Genomic DNA, 22,003 nt, shown 5'->3' on the forward strand with positions numbered 1-22,003 from the left:
TCTGTGCCGACCATAGTTTGGCTGTCAGCTTCCTTGATCCGAAGAAATTTGGCGAATAATTCATCGGCTGTTACTTTTTCGTCGGGAGAAAGAATATTCTTCCAAGAACTCTTAGGCTTGGCTTCAAGGACATCGACAAAGCGAGGAAGCTGGGATTCGGGTGACAAGGAGTCCTTGGCGTAAAACCACTTCAATATCCACCCTTGCACGGACTCTCTCATTGGGAAATTGAAGTAGTTGACATCCGAACGAGCTACAAATCCCACTCCTCCGGTGACAAAGGATCCGTTACTATTGTTGTATCTCTTCACATAGAAGATCTTTTTTCACAACCCAAAATGAGGCTCAATGCCCAGAAATGCTTCGCAAAGGGTGATAAACACAGCAACGTGGAGGATTGAGTTGGGAGTGAGTTGCCATAGTTAGATTTCGTAAGTTCGCAAGAGATGGAGGAGGAATTCGTGAACGGGAAGCGAAAGACCCCGATATAAGAACGATAAAAACATCACGGTAAAGCCGGCAGGGGGATTAGGTCGAGAAATCGCACCTGGAAAGATCACATTCCCCTCATCGGAGGAGATCAATCCTAGGCTTCGGGATCTCTTCTCGTCACGCCTGGTGACGGTCGATGCTACCCAATCTCCAGGCCTGGTTACTGAGCCTGGTGGTGCCGGCGGCGCCGGAGTTGGGGGAGGAGCGTTTGGGGCGCCCTCCTTCGGAAGAATCGAGGAAGATTTGGCGGCGGCGCCTCCGCTCGTGGAGCTGGCGGCGGCGCTAGGGTTCTTCTTCTTCACCATCGTGAGATTTGGGAAAAACTGGAAAGCAGTGGTGGCGGCGCAAGCAGTTGCAAAGGGGAGAAGAAGAAGAACAACGAAGGGACGAATGAAGGTGAAGATTAGGGATTTCTATCTTTTGGGAAACTTAAGGAAGGCCTCGTACTGCTAGTGGGCCTTTTCGCCAGTTAATGGTTGCAGAAATCGAGGAGGTGCCTCGTTTACCGTGGAAAAGGAGCAGGAATTGCTTGAAAAAAGGGCCGGCAGGTCGCGTCTTGTCAATCAGAATCGAGGTGTCAGGAAAACGTCATCGATGACGTCATGAGGAATGATTACATACGAAGAGATAAGAAGCTGTCGGGTGGTCAATTTTAGTCTATGAACATATTGCAAAGCATCTGCACTTAGACTCGAGGGCTACTCCCATCGGGAGCGCTGGACGCGCACCCGACAGAATGAGGACTCGAAGGGAAAACTTGACTCGAGTCTGCACCCGGACGCAAGCGCCCGTGCCCAGACTCGGGGGCTACTCCCATCGGGAGCGCTGAACGCGCACCCGACAGAACTTTTTTCGCACTCCAGGATCATGCCCGGGGACTTGATTCTGTGTAGGGTAACGTTGTTTTGCCATCGGCAGTTAACCAACAAAAGTTGGGCACGTTATTCGTTATCCCTTGCATAAAGAAAATATATCGGATGGCCTACAAAGACCTGCAGGAAAGACTTCGGCAGAAGAAGATGTTCGAGTGGTACAACTTGAGTCTACGCACAGATTGCAAGTATCCGTACCTAGACTCGGGGGCTACTCCCATCGGGAGCGCTGACGCGCACCCGATAGAAGATAGAAGGAAAGCAAGAATGATCGAAGAGAAGAACTTCGGAAGAAGACATGCTTCAGTCTCTACCCGAACTATGTTCGGCTAGATACTCGGGGGCTACTGACGTGGGCATTACCCTTCGGGTAACCAATGTTGCTTTACCCTATACGGTCAAGCTGGAGGCCCATGAAGGTACCCGATGGGAATATGGGCCACTAGGACGGTGCGGCGGAAGATTACTTGAAGAAGAAGACACCGAAGAAGCCGAACAAGGAAAGATTAGAGATAGATCTACCGTAAACCTACTCGTACTCGATTAGACCTCTCGAGACCTGGCCACCTATATAAAGGCCAGGAGAGGGGCTATCGGGGGACACAATCAATCGTAGCAGTATTAGCCAGCAGAAGCTTAGAACTAGGTTACCCTAGCAACTAGCATCTCGACGAGATCACAACCGAACTATTCGGCACCCCATTGTAACCTATTTTCATCATAATCAAAGAACAGACAGGCAGGACGTAAGGGTTTACCTCATCGAGGGCCCGACCCTGGGTAAAACGCTCTCCCCGCTTGTGTGTGTACCGATGTCTCGTGTCAGCTTGCAGGATTCCATCAACCCTAAGCCCGTAACGGAGGGCATTGCCGAGGAGCACCCTCGACAACGACCCAATGCCAAGTCATATCCAATATTAGCTTAGCCTAAACCCAAGACCTAAGACTACCTACAAAAGTTTCTTTTAAGGGTGGTAGAAGCCATACCCTTAGATTATGGATTACACTAGATGCCGCATGAGATGGTACTTGGAGATGGTATCACAAGGAGTTTAAAAGAATATATCAATAGGATGAGTACCCTCATAAGAGTGGATGCACCGCATATGGTTTATTGTAAAGTTTTCAAAGCCCAAAGTCAACTTCCGAAATCTCCTCGGAGATGTTCGAAAAAGAAGGAATAGTGAGAATGAACCTATTAGAAGACCTGGACCCAAAACCTTTCCTTTCTAGCCTTTCTCAAATCTCGAGGACGAGATTTCTTTTAAGGGTGGTAGTCTGTCACATCCCGAAATTTTCTGAATTTTGGAATGTCAAATAAAATAAATTTAATGCTTGATTGTTTGCACTTGATTGGAAATTCACAAAAAATTAAAACTTTTTGAAGTTATTTAAAAGTATTTTCCAAAAATGAGGTTTATAAAGAATTTTGGTTTCAAAGTATTTTTCAAAATCAAAAATATCCTTGCTTTCAAAGTTTTCAAATCCTTAATGGATTTCTATTTAAGAAAATAAAACTGTTGAAAACTATATTTGCAAAATAATACCCAAGTATCCATATAGGCCAAGTGCATATAATAATAATTATTATTTTTTCAAAAATGAATTTTCAACAGGTTTTTGTTTTCCTAAAATGATATTTTGATTTTTACAAATTTTTATAAACTTGTTTGGTATGTGTATGTTGAAACTATTCACATATAGGCATAATGGCATAGTAGTAATAAAATGATATAAAATACAAATTTATAAAATTTAAATCCTTTTATTATCCTATGCTAAAAAAATAATTTTACAAACTTATAAAAATTTGTTTCACTCAAATCAGAATTATGAAACTCATTTTATAAAAGAAACAAGAAAAAAAGAAAAAGAAAAAAATAAACAAAGAAAAAAAAAGACAGCCGAGCTGGGCCGGCCAGCCGGGCCCAGCAGCAGCCCAGCCGGACCGACCGGCCTACCAGCCACCGACCCGAGCACGTTCCTGTGTGTTTTCGTGTTATAAAAACCTACCTTTACTTAAACATGTTTTTTTTAGCTACACAATTCCGAATTTAGATCCGTTTGTTTTCACGCGTTTCTAACCTTGAGGCCCACGTTTTCTATCGACCTAGAGCCACCATCACCATCACGTTGCAGTTTCGTTTTCCCTTTGCTTCTATCGAAATTCTAGATCAACGAAATCTCAACTCGTTGTTTTGACCCCTAGAACCACCTCAAATCGCTTCGGGCTCTACATGAAAGTTGTAGATCTCGTCGAGATCTTTCAATCCCGACCAATCTCATCTCTTTTCGTCCACCATACACGGATAATTTCGCATCGCAAGGCATCAGATCTGACAAAGGGAATTCTCAATTAGTTCGTGCTCGTTTCACAAAATCCAAATTCCTTTGGTGAGTATGTAAATCTGATCATCCTCTACAACTTTCATGTTGGAAGTTTTTCGATTTGAAGTATCAATTGGTCGCTCATCTACAAATCTATTTCGAGCTAACCGGAGCCAAATCGAGTTTCAAAATGATCTCGAATCGTCATGACTTCAACACGGAGATTATTCCTCTCGTCAAGATCTTTCAATTGCCGCAAGTCTCACCTTGTTTCGTCAATCGAGCAAAGAGAAAAACGTATTACAAGATTCAGATCTTATAAGGTATAACTCAGATTTTGTCAAACTCATTATTCCGTTGTGAAAAGTAATTTGTGCGTTAGATAGATCTATTAATTCTATACAACTTTGATGTAGAAAGTTTTCCCATCTGAATAATTTTTCTGTCAACTTTTATGACATCATTATGACATCAGCATAGTCAACTCAGTCTGTTCAAAGTCAAACTACAGTCAGCGGTACAGTCAGCAGTCAGCGGTACAGTCAGCAGTATAGTCAGTGGTACAGTCAGCAGTCAACTATACAGTCAGCAGTACAGTCAGCATCTCAGTCAAACTCGGTCAAACTCGTTTTAAATTTAAATTTTAAATGTCAGATTATGTGTCCAACTTAGAAATTCATTATAAAATCATCCGGAGGTCCAAAATTTGCAAATTTTATATCGTTGGAAAGCCTATAACCTGCAGAATCCAAATATGGAAGAATACTGTATATGTTATGTAATACTTTTCGAATCATAATTCAAATGATTTAATTAACCCTTTTTACTGTAAAAAATTATATCAAATAATCTACTGGTCCAAAATTAACAATTTTGTAGTCTCTGAAATCCTTAGAACATGTGGAACATCTTGGAATCAGAAAATATCAAAGTTGTTATGTGCACAAACTTGGTGCGTTCAAATTCATTCAAATCACTATTTTGATGATAACTTAAGTTCTAAAAATGATTTTTGAGTGAACCCATATGCATAAGTTTTGTTTTACAATACTCCATCCAATAGCACCACCATCCAAATATCTTTGAATCACTTCGCAAATACTCAAGTTCAAATATGAGAATTTGAGTATGTATCCGTTATTGTTTCCTATAATCCTTTCTCAACATGATTCTTTTGTGAAGGTGAAACTTAAGATCACATCCACACACCAATACCACTGGTCACTTTACCTTGAAACAATATCGTGTCTATCCAAATTCTTTTTCATTCATCCCTTTGACTTAGTTTAAAAGATATTCAACTTACAAATGAGTAAATTAAGTATTCTATATATCATTTGTTCATACCCAAGCCTATGTGTAATTCATACTATTTTAAGTAATTGTTGTCACACTTATTCTGTAGTATTGTTGTTGCACTATTGGTCACTTATGTGATTCAATTCACATAAGTCGTTCTGAATTCTTTTCATGCTTTTGTAAAGCATAAATATTCTTCATTTATATCTTGGATTATCCAATTCTTTCTAATCATGTGACTTTCCGTCCAAACTCTCACAACCGTGTCTTGCAAGCCATACCCCATGCCATATCTTCTTTATCTGATGACTAAAACACAATGAATAACTACTTGTTGTTGCTTGGTTTGATTTTATTGTTGTTGAATGGTGTGTTTATGTTGTGCTATATTCTATGTTATAGTTTGTACGGAGAGGCACGTATTTTGATTAAGAGAAGTGAACGCGCTTCGACTACCAAAAAGGCAAGTGGCATTCAAATCATATCTATTTTATATTATGCATTAGTGTTTTCAATTAGTATGCATGGTAGGTTTTTGATTTTCAAAAGAAAAGTAATATGCTATGCTTAGATCCTAGTAGTGTGTAGCCACCCCTTAAACACAACTTGCTAGGATTGTCAGAAGTGATTTAAAAAATGATGCCAATGCTTTGTTTCACTTGTTGGTTAAAGTGTTGTTTGAAAAACTGAAAGTTAATAACCTTAATGAAACACCTGGGTGGAATTGGTGTGGCTTTGGATTATGTTGAGTGGCTACCTGGGGCTACATACCTGGAAGTGAAAACCATGGTATGTGGTGGTGACCTGGGGGTGAGTACACTTGTGGTTTGCCACCCAGGAACAAAGAGATTGCTATGTCTTCCGTGTTTAGTGTACTTCCAGTGCAGCCTTATGATATTATGGGCTCTGTTTTGATTGAGTAAGATGCGAGGGTTCAACTTGTTGCAAGACATTGGCTGGTAGCAGAATTATAGGTGGGAACGGGTCTTGCGGGTATGGTTGATCTCTCCTTCTGAAAGGTCTCGTCTCATTCTTCTCTCTGGGTAGAATGGGTCGTAAGGTGAAAGTGCACAACCTCTGCAGAGTTAAAAACTAAGATCTTAGTCGTGTCCCCGGTTACGGACAATTTGAGTCTCTAGACAAGGAAGTACGGAATAATCTCATCACTTTTTCTGAATGATTAAAAATTTGTGTAGAAACAATCACAGGACGGGATTTTCCCAGGGCTACATACCTGGCAGTGAAAACCATGGTATGTGGTGGTGACCTGAGGTTTATATTAGTTGAGTGGCCCCAGTGCTACATACCTGGCAGTGAAAACCATGGTATGTGGTGGTGACCTGGGAGTCATCTCGACTTAGTGCCCTTTTTGTAAAAATCTTTTTCAAGAGTTACAAAATGTTTTGTTTTGAAAAATATAGGATAAAAATGGCTTTTATGCAAATTTTCCTAAACTCCACTAGCCAAATATCATGTAGATAGTCATGCCTAAAACTGCCACCATATAAGTGTCATTTGCCAGTACATCATTGTACTGACCTCCATTCGTGGGGCTGCATATTCAAACGTGCAGGATTTTCTGAGGAGAAGTACGTGGTAGGATCTCGAGTCTACATTCCAACATGACTGCCTGTGGCACATGAAGATGATGAAGGCTCATTGCTGATTTATTTTCCGCTGTGTTTATTCTGAGCTAGTCCATGTGACTATGCAATTTGTAAGGTTTTATTGTACCCTCTGGATCAACGATGTAGTAATTTGATACTATTGCAATGATTACTATATTTTGTAATGTGTGTGCTATCAGTGATCCCGGGAATAGCACTATACACAGGTATCTGGCCTTTATTAAAAGGTAGGGTGCTACAAGAAGTCTCTGTTCCGGCACGCCGCCGGGATGGGGAATTGCCCCCGGAGTCATCTCCATCGACACCACCGCCATCTTCATCGCCGTTGCTGTCTCCGATGATGAGGAGGGAGTAGTTCTCCCCCGAGGCTAAGGGCTCTACCGATAGCTATGTGGTTCATCTCTCTCTCCCATGGTGTGATCTTTATGTGATCATGAGATTTGTATCACTATTAATCTATGTGCTACTCTAGTGATGTTATTAAAGTAGTCTATTCCTCCTCCATGATGTAAAGTTGACAGTGTGTGCATCATGTAGTACTTGGCGTAGGTTATGATTGTAATCTCTTGTAGATTATGAAGTTAACTATTACTATGATAGTATTGATTTGATCTATTCCCCCTTTCATAGCTATTGTTGACAGTGTGTATGCTATGTTAGTACTCGGTCTAAATTGCAACGGTCTATTATGCACTCTAGAGGTTACTTTAATATGAACTCCGGATTCACTCTCCACGGTGTGACGGTGACAGTGTGCGCATCGTGTGTGATTCCTTTATGACATTGTGGAGCTTGTTTACTCCGGCTTGAGGGTGCTCTTGTAGCCCTACACAATGAATGGTGTTTGTTATCCAACAAGAGAGTGTTTGAGAGTAGCATTTATTTATTCAGTTATGTGATCATTGTTGAGAGTGTCCACTAGTGAAAGTATGATCCCTAGGCCTTGTTTCTAAGCATTGAAACACCGTTTCCAACAAGTTCTGTTGCTTGTTCGCTTGCTGCCATTTTTATTTCAGATTGCAATTGCTACTTATAATCATCCATATTACCTGTATTTCACTATCTCTTCGCTGAACTAGTGGACCTATACATCTGACAAGTGTATTAGGTGTGCTGGGGACACAAGAGACTTCTTGTATCTTAATTGCAGGGTTGCTTAAGAGGAATATCTCTGACCTCTACCTCCCTGAGTTCGATAGACCTTGGGTGATTCAATTAAGGGAAACTTGCTGCTGTTCTACAAACCTCTGCTCTTGGAGGCCCAACACTGTCTACAAGAATAGAAGCACACGTAGACATCAATAAACAACAAGCAACAAAAAGAAAGAAAGAAAATCGAAACATGGATATACAAAGTAACGACAAGATATGATATGTAAATGAGTGAGATGTCAATGTACCTCCCCCCAAGCTTAGGCTTTTGGCCTAAGTGGAGATCAACCCCACGGTGCCCATGAGGTGGCGCCTCCGTAATATGATGAAGGAGGATCCTGTCCTTGGTACAAGCTGGAGGACGCACCAGGATATGTGACGGTGTACCCGTCAGAGGGCTCGGCGTCCTCGGAGTCATGCTGCTGGTGAAAGCCAAGTATCCTCAGCTGCTCATCCACCTCCTCCTTGGAGCGCGACCACGGCCTCCTACGAACACTGAACAAATCGGCTTGCGGCAAAGGGATTTGCCTCTCATCCCGTGAATAAACAACATTCTATAGACAATATTTTCTAAATTAGAGTTAGTTGTGACAAATTGGTGACCCTTCATAGCAGCAATATCAAGCTTAATAGGAATTAATTTCTCATCACTAGGATCAATAGAAAGACCTAGATATGCAACAATACGTGAAGCAACAATTCCTCCATAAATAGGTCCCTTATTAGATAAGCGACGAGCAATGAGAGCACCAAGATGATAAGGTGTACTTCCAGTAAGTGCAGCAACCAGAAAAGCAAGATGATAACTAGAAATGTTGCTAGTGTTCTCCCTACCAAGAATGCTAGTAGTAAGATAGTAAGTGAAATATCTAATGGCAGGGAGCTGAATGTTCCTTATCTTGCCGCACTGAATGGTACGGTCATCATCGTTGGTAACTTCTCGATAGAGTTCCATCAAAGCTTTGGGGCAGTTCTCGATCTTCTTCGATGTACCTATAGGTGTAATGTCCAGTGCAGCACAAAAATCACCCAATTTCATAGTAATAGGCATATTATAAATCTTAAATTTAACTGATGGTGTGAAAGGTGTGTTGCTGAATTTAAAGCTTTCAACAAATATTTTAGTTAGCATATAAAATTGATCACTCTCATCTTCCATATAGGTAGACAAGCCCACCCTATTAATGAGAAACAAGAAGTCATCAAGTAGCCCTGCATTACGCAAAAAGTCAGTGCACGGAAAGGATGAAGCATTAGGAATCCCATTGTCCTCTTCATCTTCAAAGCTAGGTGCAATGACATCCTCATCATAGGATCGCCTAACTCGAGTAGCTGCCCTTGAAGGCCTTGCCACTCTTGGCGTATCCCTCTCAAACACTTCTCCAAAGGTGTGGTTATGCATTTTCCTTTTCTGAAATTTTTCAACAAACATTATAAAAGTTGATTTTGAGACATATAAATGAGGGAGACTACTATAGGAACTTGATAGAGTACTAAACATGCATCAAAACTAATTTTTACAACTTAGAACAAGCATGCAAACTCACTTAACATGTCACCTACAGCAGCAAAATACTCAAGATATACTCAACTAAACAAAATTATATTTGGATAATCGGCGGAGTCACATACCGGAGAACAAATGCTCCAAATCTCAGCAGCAAAGATGGGCTGAGCAAGGAGATCGAAAATCTCGAGCAAGAACAGCAAGAAACTCGGGTTTGAACAATGGTGTTGTGTTTTCCCTTGGAAGAGAGTGGAGTGGTAGGTGGATGAGTGAGTGGGGGGTCAGGTGGGGCCCACACCACAGGGCGGCGCGCCCCCCATGCTGGCCGCGCCAGCACATGGGGGGCAGCCCTGGGGTGCCCCACTCAGGCACTCCCAGGTTGCAATTTAAAAAATAGGAACAGTGGTATAATTTTTGTAAATTTTTGAAAACTTCGAAAAATGCACATTTCTGGGTGTTAAAATAACTGTTTCAGGGCAGAAAAAGATTTTCAAAATTTTAAACAACTAAAGCATCTTGCAAAACAAGTAGTACTACAGAAAGTAAAACAAGTGTGGAGAAAGAAAGAAATGTTGTTTAGCTCTTCCATGCATTTAAAATGTACTTGTTAACAAGGTTGATCAAGTCTTGCCACCAAATAAATTTTACATGACATAAGAAGAAATAAACCTCAAATCAGTCATGTTACCTTATATTGTATTGATATGGATCCAATCATAATATTTTGATATCCTTCTTTAGGCTCATATATAGGACAATCAATAACTCCCACTTTGATAGTTCTCAAATTAGAAATTGTATTAACTCCATATACTTTATCAATCTTCTTGGGAAAATAAACAGTATGCTCCTTGTCATCAATATTGAAAGTAACTTTTCCTTTATTGCAATCAATAGCAGCCCCTGCAGTGTTAAGAAAAGGTCTTCCAAGAATAATAGACATATTATCATCTTCAGGCATTTCCAACACACAACAAAATCAGTTAATATTAAGCAATTATTAGCAACTTGAACAGGAACATCCTCACATATACCAACAGGAATAGCAGTAGATTTATCAGCCATTTGCAAAGATATATCATTTGGTATCAACTTATCTAAATAAAGTCTCTTGTAAAGAGAAAAAGGCATAACACTAACTCCTGCTCCCAAATCACATAGAAATGTAATTATTCTTGATGGAACAAGGGATAGTCGGTATACCTGGGTCTCCCAGCTTCTTTGGAACCTTGCCATTGAAAGAGTAATTAGCAAGCATAGTGGAAATCTCCTCATTAGGAATTTTCCTTTTGTTAGAGACAATATCTTTCATATACTTTGAATAAGGAGGCAATTTAATAGCATCAGTCAAAGAGATTTGCAAGAACAAAGGTTTCATCCAATCACAAAATTCATTATAGTATTCTTCCTCCTTTGATTTTAGTTTCTTAACAGGAAAAGGCATTTGCTTTTAAACCCAAGATTCTCTTTCATTACGATGTTTCTTAGCAATGAAATCTTCTTTAGTGTACTTTTTATTTTTAGCATGCTTTTCAGGTTCATCTTCAACCTCTTCTTTATCATAAACATCATTCTTATCATTATCTTTATCATGTTCATTACCACTTTCAGTTTCAGCATCAGAAAAAGAAATACTATTAGGATCATTAACAGGTTCAGAAGATTCTACAACAGTTTTATGTTTCTTCTTCTTTTTCTTAGAAGGAGCACTAGTTTCTTTAGTTCGTTGAGAATCTTGTTCAACTCTTTTGGGATGCCCCTCAGGATATAGAGGATCCTGAGTAGAAACACCACCTCTAGTTGTTACTTCATAAGCATGTTTTTCTTTAGAAGTATTTTTTAACAAGTCATTTTGCACTTTAGTGAGTTGATCAATTTGAGTTTGAACCATATGAAAATGTTTAACAAGCATCTTAACATCATTGGAGGTTCTCTCGACAATATCATGCAATATACTAATAGCTTGAGAATTTTCCATTAAATGATTCTCTACTCTCATATTAAAGTTATCTTGCTTAACAACATAATTATCAAATTCATCTAAACATTGATCAGGAGGTTTTGAGTAAGGAATGTCTCCTTTATCAAAGCGTTAAAGAGAATGTACCTCAATTGTGGACGAAGGGGGAGTTATCTTACATAAATCTTCTATGGGAGGTAAATTCTTCACATCTTCAGATTTAATACCTTTCTCTTTAAGAGATTTCTTGGCTTCCCTCATATCTTCATCATTTAATTCAATCATTCCCCTCTTCTTCAATATTGGTGTTGGGGTTGGTTCAGGTGTAGTCCAATCATCATGATTTTGGCTTATTCTAGCCATTAATTTTTCAGCTTCGTCTGGAGTTCTTTTCCTGAAAACACAACCAACACAACTATCCAGGTATGCCCTAGACTCAATGGTTAGTCCACTATAAAATATATCAAGTAAGTCATGCTTTTCCAAATCATGTCTAGGCCGAGCTCTAAGAAGAGAGCAAAACCTTGCCCAAGCTTCAGGCAATTTCTCTCCATCTTCCTGGTCAAAACTATAAATTTTCTACAAAGCAATATGTTGAGCACTAGCAGGAAAATATTTTCGAAAGAAAACATCAAGCAAACCAATTGGACTATCAATAGAATCAGGAGGCAAACTATTATACCAAGTTTTAGCATCATCCTTTAATGAGAAAGGAAAAAATTTAGCAACAAAATAAGTACGCTTCTTGATATCCTCAGAAAACAAGCTACTCAAAGTAGAAAGCTCATTCATGTGCTCTACAGCACTTTCTTTTTCAGTACCACAAAAAGGTGTTTTCTCAACAATAGATATATGAGATAAATCAAGAGAAAAATCATAATCCTTATCCTTAATGTTTATAGGAGATGTGATAAATTTAGGATCAGGAGACAGTTTATATCTAACAGCATGTTGTGCAAGAAGCTTTTTAATGTTACTTGCACCAGTAGTAGCATTACATTTATCAATAAAATCATCATCAAGTTCCACATAATCTTCATCAGGATCATCACTAGAGTGTTCAACAGACTCAGGTGAATTAACAAGTGTAACCGTATTTTCATTAGGAATTTCAGTATTTTCAATTTGTCTAGACCTAGCAATTGTAGCATCTAGAAAAGGACCTAATGAACCATTATCACCAAGCACAGTAGAAGCATCATCAAAATTATAAGAGGAATTTTCAGATTCAGCAGAAGTACCAACACGTGAAGCTTGTGGTGGTGAAACAAGTTGACTTATCACAGATGGTGAATCAAGAGCAGCAGAGGTACTCAGAGTTGTACCTTTTCTTGTAGTGGATGGTAATATGGCGACTTTAGCATCGCGAGGTTTACCCATGATGGAGGATTTGCAGCGAACAATATCAATTCAGGTGAACTTGCAATTAAAGCTATGCTCCCCGACAACGGCGCCAGAAAATAGTCTTGATGACCCACAAGTATAGGGGATCGCAACAGTCTTCGAGGGAAGTAAAACCCAATTTATTGATTCGACACAAGGGGAGCCAAAGAATATTTGTAAGCCTTAACAGCGGAGTTGTCTATTCAGTTGCACCTGGAAACAGACTTGCTTGCAATAGTTTATCAGTAGCAACAGTTTTATAGCAGTAGCAGTAGTGAAATATAAGCAGCAGTGTAATAAAGACAGCAGTAGTGATTATAGTAAACGGTAGGATTAAAATACTGTAGGCATAGGGATGGATGAACGGGCGTTGCATGGATAAGATAACTCATGTAATAATCAAGACTAGGCATTTGCAGATAATAATAAAACAGTATCCAAGTACTAAATAACCATAGGCATGTGTTCCGTATATAGTCGTGCGTGCTCACAATGAGAAACTTGCACAACATCTTTTGTCCTACCAGCCGGTGGCAGCCGGGCCTCTAGGGAAACTACTGGTAATTAAGGTACTCCTTTTAATAGAGTACCAGAGCAAAGCATTAACACTCCGTGAACACATGTGATCCTCATATTACAGCCTTCCCCTCCGGTTGTCCCAATTTCTGTCACTTTGGGGCCTCGGGTTCCGGACAGCAATATGTGTATACAACTTGCAGGTAAGATCATAAAACAATGAATATCATCATGAATCAATAACATGTTCAGATCTGAAATCATGGCACTCGGGCCCCTAAGTGACAAGCATTAAGCATAACAAGTTGCAACAATATCATAAAAGTACCAACAACGGATACTAGGCACCATGCCCTAACAATCTTATGGCTATTACATGAACAATCTCATCCAATCCCTACCATCCCCTTCAGCCTACAGCGGGGATTTACTCACACATGGATGGGGGAAACATGGATGGTCGATGGAGAGGCGTCGGTGGCGATGATGGCGATGATCTCCTCCAAATTCCTGTCCCAGCAGGGTACCAGAACGGAGTTTCTGATCCCGAAATAGGGTTTTCGATGGCGGTGGAGTTCTGGATGTCTTCTGGAAAATTGGTCGAACCCCCGTGCGTTTTTAGGTCAAGGGCTTTAAGTAGTCCAGAGGGGAGCGCCGGGGGCTAGCCGAGGTGGCATCCCCATGTGGCGGCGCGGCCATGGGCCCACCGTGCCGCCACGTGGTGTGCGCGCCTCGTGGCCCCCCTCCGTCACGTCTTCTGGCTCTGTGCGTCTTCTGTAAAAATAGGCCCATTGCAATTATTTCCGGGGATTTTCCTGAAAGTTGATTTTCTGCACAAAAATAAGACACCAGGGCAATTCTGCTGAAAACAACGTTAATCCGTGTTAGTTGTATCCAAAATACATAAATTAGAGGCAAAACAATAGCAAATGTGTTCGGGAAAGTAGATACGTTTTGGACGTATCAGGCCTCACCCCCGCGGAGGCCCTTGGGTGTTAGTCGCTCTTTGCTCGCCTCCCTGGGGTCCTCCCCGGTGACCCGGATAGTGCTCTTTGGAGGTTGTCTCCGGCTGGCACTTTCTCTGTTAGGTTGGCCTATAGGGCCCTCTTCTGAGGACCAGGCCTTAGTTGGACGTCCCACTTGTGGAAATGCCCGATTCCGTTAAAATCAAAATTTTCGTGTGTCAACTTCTCCGGGACCGCCTCCCCTCGGGGGTGAAGGTAGCCAAGCGGAATGGGCCGGGCAATGGCCTTTGTCCGCTATGTGCGGTCCCTAAAGACACGCGCCATATCATGTTCTCTTGCCCTGCAGCTCGACTTCTATGGAGCTTTCTACAAGAGGCTCTAGGGCCTGAGTGGCAGGCCCTGGACCTCGGAGAGTTCTTGGAAGTCTAGACGAACCGTTCTGGGAGTAGGAGGCGCCTATTCTGGTTATTGTTCGCCACTATTTCTTGGACCTTATGGAATGTGCGCAACAAGCTGGTGATTGAGCGTATCTTCCTGAGACGAGCCTCTGATTCTATCTTCAAATTCTTGGCTTTTTTGCAGCAGTGGTACCCGCTGTGTAGACAGCGGGACAGAGATCAGCCGGACGGCATGTTGGAGGATCTTTTTGCGGCGGCTCGTCACCTATCTACCCCTTCCAGCGGTTGATGTGCCCTAACGCTAGGGCTGTATCTCCAGTTCTTTCCTTTTAGTTGGCCATGATGTGTTGTGGCCCCAGCAGACATTTTACTTTTCCGTGCACTTATGTTGTGTGAACCTTCTTTGGATGTTGGTGCTTTATTTATAAAGCGGGGCGAAAGCCTATTTTAAAGAGGAACAAAAATCATCTACAACATCGTCCATCACCGCTCAGGGTCTTTGTCAACATCAACTGGGTTCTTCTCACACGTAATCGATGGTAACCATGTAGAGCAGCCCATGGTCATGAATCCTTGTGATGATTGGTACTTTACTCGTGAGAACAAAGGTAGGAAGAAATTAAGCGTGCAATACATGACAAATGGAACCATTTTCGCAAAAAGTTCACCATGCATGTAATGCTTATCACTTCCCCGTTGGCATGGGATACAAAACTTCACTAACATCTAGTGGATTGATTTCATTGAGTGAATCAACTACGATGAGCAATCATTTTCCAGGCAAAATAACATTGATGAGCAATAATTAATGGACACTATTTGAGGCTTCACTATACATCTAGTGGATTAATTTGGAAACAACTACTACGATCAGCAATCATTTCCAAGCAAAATAACATTGATCAGCAATAACTAATACAGTAGTTATAGTTCGTAAAGCAAGAAACCAAAAAATATATTTGATATGTCTAAGCCCAGGTTCGAACTGGGGACCTTTAGTGTGTGAGACTAACGTGATAAGCCAAGCGGAATGGGCCGGGCAATGGCCTTTGTCCGCTATGTGCGGTCCCTAAAGACACGCGCCACATCATGTTCTCTTGCCCTACAGCTCGACTTCTATGGAGCTTTCTACAAGAGGCTCTAGGGCCTGAGTGGCAGGCCCTGGACCTCGGAGAGTTCTTGTAAGTCCAGGCGAACCGTTATGGGAGTAGGAGGCGCCTATTTGTTGGAGATATGCCCAAGAGGCAATAATAAAAGTGGTTATTATATATCTTTATGTTTATGATAAATGTTTATATACCATGCTATAATTGTATTAACCGAAACATTGATACATGTGTGTTATGTAAACAAACAAATGAGTCCCTAGTAAGCCTCTTAACTAGCTTGTTGATTAATAGATGATTAGTTTCATAATCATGAACATTGGATGTTATTAATGACAAGGTTATATCATTATATGAATGATGTAATGGACACACCCAATTAAGCGTAGCATAAGATCACGTCATTAAGTTATTTGCTATAAGCTTTCAATACATAGTTACCTAGTCCTTATGACCATGAGATCATGTAAATCACTTATGCCGGAAAGGTACTTTGATTACATCAAACGCCACTGCGTAAATGGGTGGTTATAAAGGTGGGATTAAGTATCCGGAAAGTATGAGTTGAGGCATATGGATCAACAGTGGGATTTGTCCATCCCGATGACGGATAGATATACTCTGGGCCCTCTCGGTGGAATGTCGTCTAATGTCTTGCAAGCATATGAATAAGTTCATAAGAGACCACATACCATGGTACGAGTAAAGAGTACTTGTCAGGAGACGAGTTTGAACAAGGTATAGAGTGATACCGATGATCAAACCTCGGACAAGTAAAATATCGCGTGACAAAGGGAATTGGTATCGTATGTGAATGGTTCATTCGATCATTAAAGTCATCGTTGAATATGTGGGAGCCATTATGGATCTCCAGATCCCGCTATTGGTTATTGGTCGGAGTGAGTACTTAACCATGTCCGCATAGTTCGCGAACCGTAGGGTGACACACTTAAAGTTGGATGTTGAAATGGTAGAACTTGAATATGGAATGGAGTTCGAATATTTGTTCGAAGTCCCGGATGAGATCCCGGACATCACGAGGAGTTCCGGAATGGTCCGGAGAATAAGATTCATATATAAGAAGTCATTTTATGTGATTTAAAATGATCCGGAAGGTTCTATGGAAGGTTCTAGAAGGTTCTAGAAAAGTCCGGAAGAAACCACTAAGGAAGGCGGAGTTCCGGAGGGACTCCACCTCCCATGGCCGGCCAACCCTAAGGGGGAGGAGTCCCAAGTGGACTCCCCTATGGGGGCCGGCCACCCCCCCACATGGAAGGGGGGAATCCCACCCAAGTGGGATTCCCACCTTGGGTAGGTTTCCCTATCACATGGAAGGTTTTTGGTTCGGGGCTTATTAGGAGACTTGTAGTCCAACACTTGGGGCTTCCACCTATATAATGAGGGGCCAAGGGGAGGGGGCCGGCCACCCAAAGACCACAAGGTGGCCGCACCCCTTAGTGGCCGGCGCCCCCCTCTCCCAAACCCTAGCGGCCCTCTCTCCTCCACCACATCCCGCACGCTTAGCGAAGCTCCGCCGGATTTCTCCACCACCACCGACACCACGCCGTCGTGTTGTCGGATTCAAGAGGAGCTACTACTTCCGCTGCCCGCTGGAACGGGGAGGTGGACGTCGTCTTCATCAACAACCGAACGTGTGACCGAGTACGGAGGTGCTGCCCGTTCGTGGCGCCGTGATCAAGATCTTCTACGCGCTTTTGCAAGCGGCAAGTGATCGTCTACCGCAGCAACAAGAGCCTCATCTTGTAGGCTTTGGAATCTCTTCAAGGGTGAGACTCGATAATCCCCTCGTTGCCACCATCTTCTAGATTGCATCTTGGCTTGGATTTCGTGTTCGCGGTAGGAAATTTTTTGTTTTCTATGCTACGTTGTCCTACAGTGGTATCAGAGCCGTGTCTATGCATAGATGGTTGCACGAGTAGAACACAATGGTTTTGTGGGCGTTGATGCTTTTGTTATCTTTAGTTTGAGTACTTTGCATCTTTGTGGCATAGTGGGATGAAGCGGCTCGGGCTAACTTTACATGACCGCGTTCATGAGATTTGCTCCACGCTCGACATGCAACTTGTATTGCATAAGTGGCTTTGCGGGTGTCTGTCTCTCCTACTATAGTGAAGATTCAATTTACTCTTCTATTGACAACACTAGTATCACCGTTGTGGTTCATGTTCGTAGGTAGATTGGATCTTACTCGAAAACCCTAAACCACGTAAAATATGCAAACCAAATTAGAGAACGTCTAACTTGTTTTTGCAGGGTTTGGTGATGTGATATGGCCATAATGTGATGATGACTATGTATGAGATGATCATTATTGTATTGTGGCAACCGGCAGGAGCCTTATGGTTGTCTTTAAATTTCATGTTGAGTAGTATTTCAAAGTAGTTGTAATAGTTGCTACATGGAGGACAATCATGAAGACGGCGCCATTGACCTTGGTGCTTCGCCGATGATGATGGAGATCATGCCCGTTGATGATGGAGATCATGTCCGTGCTTTGGAGATGAATATCAAAGGCGCAAAGACAAAAGGGCCATATCATATCACATATGAACTGCATGTGATGTTAATCCTTTTATGCATCTTATTTTGCTTAGATCGCGACGGTAGCATTATAAGATGATCCCTCTCACTAAAATATCAAGATAATAAAGTGTTCATCCTTAGTAGCACTGTTGCCAAGACTTGTCGTTTCGAAGCATCTCGTGATGATCGGGTGTGATAGATTCAACAAGTGCATACAACGGGTGCAAGACAGTTTTGCACATGCAGATACTAAGGTGGCCTTGACGAGCCTAGCATGTACAGACATGGTCTCGGAACACGTGATACCGAAAGGTAGAGCATGAATCATATGATTGATATGATGAACACTTTGAGTGTTCACCATTGAAGTTACATCTTGTCTCGTGATGATCGGACTTGGTGTGGTGGATTTGGTTCGTGTGATCACTAAGACAATGCGAGGGATATTGTTTTGAGTGGGAGTTCACCTAGTTTTTAATTATGTTGAATTAAAATTTGAACTCAATTTGTCATAAACATTAGTCTAAACTATTGCAAATATGTTGTAGATATGGCGTCCTCAATCAATTTTAACCAGTTCCTAGAGAAAGAAAAGCTTAAGAGCAACGGTAGCAACTTCACCGATTGGTTCCGTCATGTGAGGATCTTCCTCAATGGCAGAAATCTGCAATATGTGCTTGATGCACCGCTAGGTGACCCTCCTGCAGAAACTGAAACTGATGAAGTAAAGAATGTTTACGCAACTCAGGAAACTCGGTACTCTCAAGTTCAGTGTACCATCCTATGCAGTCTGGAAGCCGATCTTCAAAAATGTTTTGAGCACCACGATCCACATGAGTTAATCAATGAGTTGAAGACTATCTTTGAAACTCATGCGGCCGTGGAATGCTATGAAGCATCGAAACACTTCTTCAGCTGCATGATGGAAGAAGGCATCTCCGTTAGTGAGCACATGCTCGCCATGACCGGGCATGCGAAGAAACTCAGTGACTTAGGAATAGTGATTCCTAACAGACTGGGGATTAATCGTGTCCTTCAATCACTGCCACCTAGTTACAAGAACTTTGTGATGAACTACAATATGAAGAACATGAACAAAGAGTTACCTGAACTCTTCTCCATGCTGAAATCTGCTGAGATTGAGATCAAGAAAGAGCACCAAGTGTTGATGGTCAACAAGACCACCAGTTTCAAGAAACAGGGCAAGTCTAAAGGCAAGAACAAGAAGAGTGGCAAGAAAGCTGCCACGCCTCCTGTGAAACCTAAGACTGGCCCTAAGCCTGATGTTGAGTGCTATTACTGCAAGGAGAAGGGACACTGGAAGCGTAATTGCTCCAAGTATTTGGCGGATCTGAAGAGCGGCCTTGTCAAGAAGAAGAAAGAAGGTATATATGATATACATGTTATAGATGTTTATCTTACTGGTTCTCGTACTAGTACCTAGGTACTTGATACTGGTTCGGTTGCTCATATTTGTAACTCGAAACAGGAACTAAAGAATAAACGAAGACTACTAAAGGATGAAGTGACCATGCGCGTTGGAAATGGATCCAAAGTCGATGTGATCGTTGTTGGCACACTTCCTCTACATCTACCTTCGGGATTAGTTTTAAGCCTCAATAATTGTTATTTTGTACCCGCGTTGAGCATGAACATTATATCTGGATCTTGTTTAATGCAAGACGGTTATTCATTCAAGTCTGAGAATAATGGTTGTTCTATTTTTATAAATAATATTTTTTATGGTCGAGCACCTGAAAAGAATGGCTTATTTCTGTTAGATCTCGATAGTAGTGATACACATATAAATAACATTGATGCTAAGCGAATTAAATTGAATGATAATTCTACTTATATGTGGCACTGTCGTCTTGGTCATATTGGAGTGAAACGCATGAAGAAACTCCATACCGATGGATTACTTGAATCACTTGACTTTGAGTCACTTGATAGATGCGAAGCATGTCTAATGGGAAAAATGACTAAGACTCCATTCTCTGGGATTATGGAGCGAGCTACTGACTTATTGGAAATCATAATACCGATGTGTGCGGACCAATGAGTGTAGCATCGCGCGGTGGTTATCGTTATGTTCTAACCTTCACAGATGATCTGAGTAGATATGGGTATATCTATTTCATGAAACATAAATCCGAAACTTTTGAGAAGTTTAAGGAATTCCAAAGTGAAGTAGAAAATCAACGTAACAAGAAGATTAAATTTCTACGATCTGATCGCGGAGGTGAATATCTGAGTTATGAGTTTGGCATGCATTTAAAGAAATGCAGAATACTTTCACAATTGACACCGCCGAGAACACCACAACGAAACGGTGTGTCCGAACGTCGTAATCGAACTCTCTTAGATATGGTTCGTTCTATGATGTCTCTTACTGATTTGTCGTTATCATTTTGGAGTTATGCATTAGAGACAGCCGCATTCACTTTAAATAGAGCACCATCAAAATCCATTGAAACGACACCGTATGAATTATGGTTTAATAAGAAACCTAAGTTGTCGTTCCTGAAAGTTTGGGGTTGCGAAGCCTATGTAAAAAAGTTACAACCGGACAAGCTAGAACCCAAAGCGGAGAAATGCGTCTTCATAGGATACCCTAAGGAAACTATAGGGTACACTTTCTATCACAGATCCGAAGGCAAGATTTTTGTTGCTAAGAACGGAACCTTTCTTGAGAAAGAATTTCTCACTAAAGAAGTGACTGGAAGAAAAGTAGAACTCGATGAGATTGAAGAATCTCTGCTCGTTGATCAGAGTAGCGCAGTACCGGAAGATGTTCCTGTACCGCCTGCACCAGCAACAGAGGAAGCTAATGATAATGATCATGAAACTTCAAATGAGATAGCTACTGAACCTCGCAGATCGACAAGGGAACGTGCCACTCCTGATTGGTATGATCCTTGTCTAAATGTCATGATTGTGGACAACAATGATGAAGACCCTGCGACGTATGAAGAAGCGATGATGAGCCCAGATTCCAACAAATGGCAAGAAGCCATGAAATCCGAAATGGGATCCATGTATGATAACAAAGTATGGACTTTGGTAGACTTACCTGATAGCCGCAAGGCTGTCGAGAATAAATGGATCTTCAAGAGAAAAACACATGCTGATGGTAATATTACTGTCTATAAAGCTCGACTTGTCGCAAAGGGTTTCCGACAAATTCAAGGTGTTGACTACGATGAGACTTTCTCACCTGTAGCGAAGCTAAAATAAGTGAGGATTTTGTTAGCAATAGCTGCATTTTTCGATTATGAGATTTGGCAGATGGATGTCAAAATGGCATTCCTTAATGGAGACATTGAGGAAGAGTTGTATATGGTACAACCCAAAGGTTTTGTCGATCCTAAAAATGCTAACAAAGTATGCAAGCTTCAGCGTTCAATCTATGGACTGAAGCAAGCATCGAGAAGTTGGAACCGACGCTTTGATAAGGTAATCAAAGACTTCGGGTTTATACAGTGTCATGGAGAGGCCTGTATTTACAAGAAAGTGAGTGGGAGCTCTGTAGCGTTCCTGATATTATATGTAGATGACATATTATTGATTGGGAATGATATAGAACTATTAAGCAGTGTAAAAGGTTATTTGAATAATAGTTTTTCAATGAAAGACCTTGGTGAAGCATCATATATATTAGGCATCAAGATTTATAGAGATAGATCAAGACGTCTAATAGGGCTATCACAGAGTACATACCTGGACAAGATTCTAAAGAAGTTTAGAATGGACGAAAGTAAGAAAGGATTCTTACCTATGTTACCAGGCAAGGTCTTGAGTAAGACTCAAGGTCCGGCTACGGCAGAAGAAAGAGAAAGGATGAGTCAAATCC

General features: G+C 41.4%; 1 long non-coding RNA gene across 1 annotated transcript; it reads left to right on the plus strand.

Annotated features, from left to right (window-relative positions):
• Positions 1 to 3,849: 3,849 nt before the first annotated feature.
• LOC139837696 (uncharacterized) lies at positions 3,850 to 6,783 on the plus strand. Its single transcript, XR_011754327.1, has 3 exons — positions 3,850 to 4,015; positions 5,394 to 5,454; positions 6,565 to 6,783. It is a non-coding gene; the product is annotated as an uncharacterized lncRNA (long non-coding RNA).
• The last annotated feature ends 15,220 nt before the right edge of the window (positions 6,784 to 22,003 follow it).

Source organism: Lolium perenne, chromosome 3 (genome assembly GCF_019359855.2).
Source record: "Lolium perenne isolate Kyuss_39 chromosome 3, Kyuss_2.0, whole genome shotgun sequence".
Lineage (NCBI taxonomy): Eukaryota > Viridiplantae > Streptophyta > Magnoliopsida > Poales > Poaceae > Lolium > Lolium perenne.